The 1,768-nt window shown below is 44.7% G+C and overlaps 1 pseudogene; it reads left to right on the top strand.

Annotated features, from left to right (window-relative positions):
- The first annotated feature begins 638 nt into the window (after positions 1-638).
- LOC128118007 (spermine synthase-like) lies at positions 639-1,249 on the top strand (annotated as a pseudogene).
- Positions 1,250-1,768: the final 519 nt, after the last annotated feature.

The following is a 1,768-nucleotide window of genomic DNA, read 5'->3' as shown; positions in this document are numbered from 1 at the left end:
GCGGGACTTCATTTAAACTATTTCTGTACATGCACACACACACACATACACACACACATAATTTTAAGTAAACAAAATATTATGATTTCCTGTGACTTTTTCAAGCATCCTTAGTATCATTTATACTATACATCTTCTCCATCTCTAGGTTGCTTTCCTCCTCCCTTGCTGGGTAGGTATCCTCCCCCATTTTTCCATTTCCCCGTTGTGGGAGGCCTGCTGGGAGACCAGCTCCCACATTTTACACCTGGGTACTCTTAAGGAGAGAGGGATAAGAGATTTCCATAGAAGGATAGAGGGAAGAGAAACAGAAACACAAGACAGCCTTGGGAGGGCCTGGATCCTTATCCACCATCCCTTCCTATCTCTTCTAAAGAGCTGTTTATAGGAATGCCAAGGGGTGGGGCAAAAGACCTCCCCCTAAGCACAGTCAAGTGCAGACCCTTCCAAACACCTAGTAACCATGCACATGGTCAAGGCATCCTCTAATGCAGCTCTGCTGGGTAAAACAAGCTCAGCTCTTACTAGGAAACATTTATGGGCCTCCACACCCCCTCCACAGAGCCCGTGCCCTAGCATCCCCCTCTCTAGAGGTCAACAGGAGTTTTCTTTGAATGGGCCTTTATTGCCACTCAAACATGATTCTCATTCTTAGAGAGGATGTTAAGTCTGCAGAGAGTGACTCAGAGCATAGCCAAGCCATCATGGGCAGTGATATAGAAAACTGCACTGTCGAAGATGTCCTGGTTCTGGGATGTGGCGATGGGTGCATATTATATGAAACCGTCCAAGTGAAACCCAGGATGGCCACTGTGGAGAGATTAATCAGGTGGTGACTGATGGGTGTAAGAAATATATAGGAAGAACATTCAGTGATGTCTTAGGCAAACTTGAAGGAGACGTCAATTAGGTTCTCACAGAAGACTATTCCGGTGTTGAAGAGATGTGCCCGAGAAGACAGGGATTGATCATGTGATTAATGATGTGATAGCTGTCCCATCCTCCGCATCTCCAGAAGATTCCACCTGGGAGTTTCACAGACTGATTCTTTTTAATGAAAGTGCTGCAACAGGATGAGGAATATTCCACACAGGGGAGCCGTGTCCGCTCGAGGGAGACCCTGTTGCTCGATGAAGAACAGCGGGGGCAGCTGTGTTATCCTGTGGAACTCTCAAAGGAGACTGTCCATGCTCCTTCATACTTGCGCTTGTGGGTATTTCCTGAGTTTTGGAAGAAAGCCAAGCCTTGAAGATGAGCATCCCCTCATGGTGTCTGCTTCAGGTCACCTTCCTGGCTCCATCTGCCATATACGCCGTGGAGACAAGACAGGCCATTGCTGGACTGCCTCAAGTTCTTTTCTTTTAATTATTATTTTTAATTTTAAAAAAAGTCATAGGGAAATGCATATTTTAATCAGCTTGGGTGCTCATTTGGTGAAAGCCAGCTGAAGGATGATTAGACAGGGTCACAAAGCTGTCAAATGCACTCATCCTTAGAATGTGAATTTTTTGTTGGTTTGTTTTGGGGGGGTGGTTTTCTTTTGTTTTTAGTAGGACCTTCAGTTTGGACATTCATTTGGCAGAATGACCATCCCTGTGGTGTTCTGGAGAGAAGTTCTTGGTGGTGTTTCTTAGCCTCCAAAATTGACTTCCATTTTAGAACGTGGTGCTGTGAAAGAGTTCAATAAGTGAATTAGCAGTACTTCAATTAAAATTACAAAAGAAACAAACAAAAAACCCACCAAAACCTCATTATCAAGTCGGGCTTT

The sequence above is a fragment of the Peromyscus californicus genome, unplaced genomic scaffold (genome assembly GCF_007827085.1).
Source record: "Peromyscus californicus insignis strain IS unplaced genomic scaffold, ASM782708v3 Scaffold_21__1_contigs__length_65335640, whole genome shotgun sequence".
Taxonomy (NCBI): Eukaryota; Metazoa; Chordata; class Mammalia; order Rodentia; family Cricetidae; genus Peromyscus; species Peromyscus californicus.
This window is presented reverse-complemented; position numbering and strand designations above follow the sequence as displayed.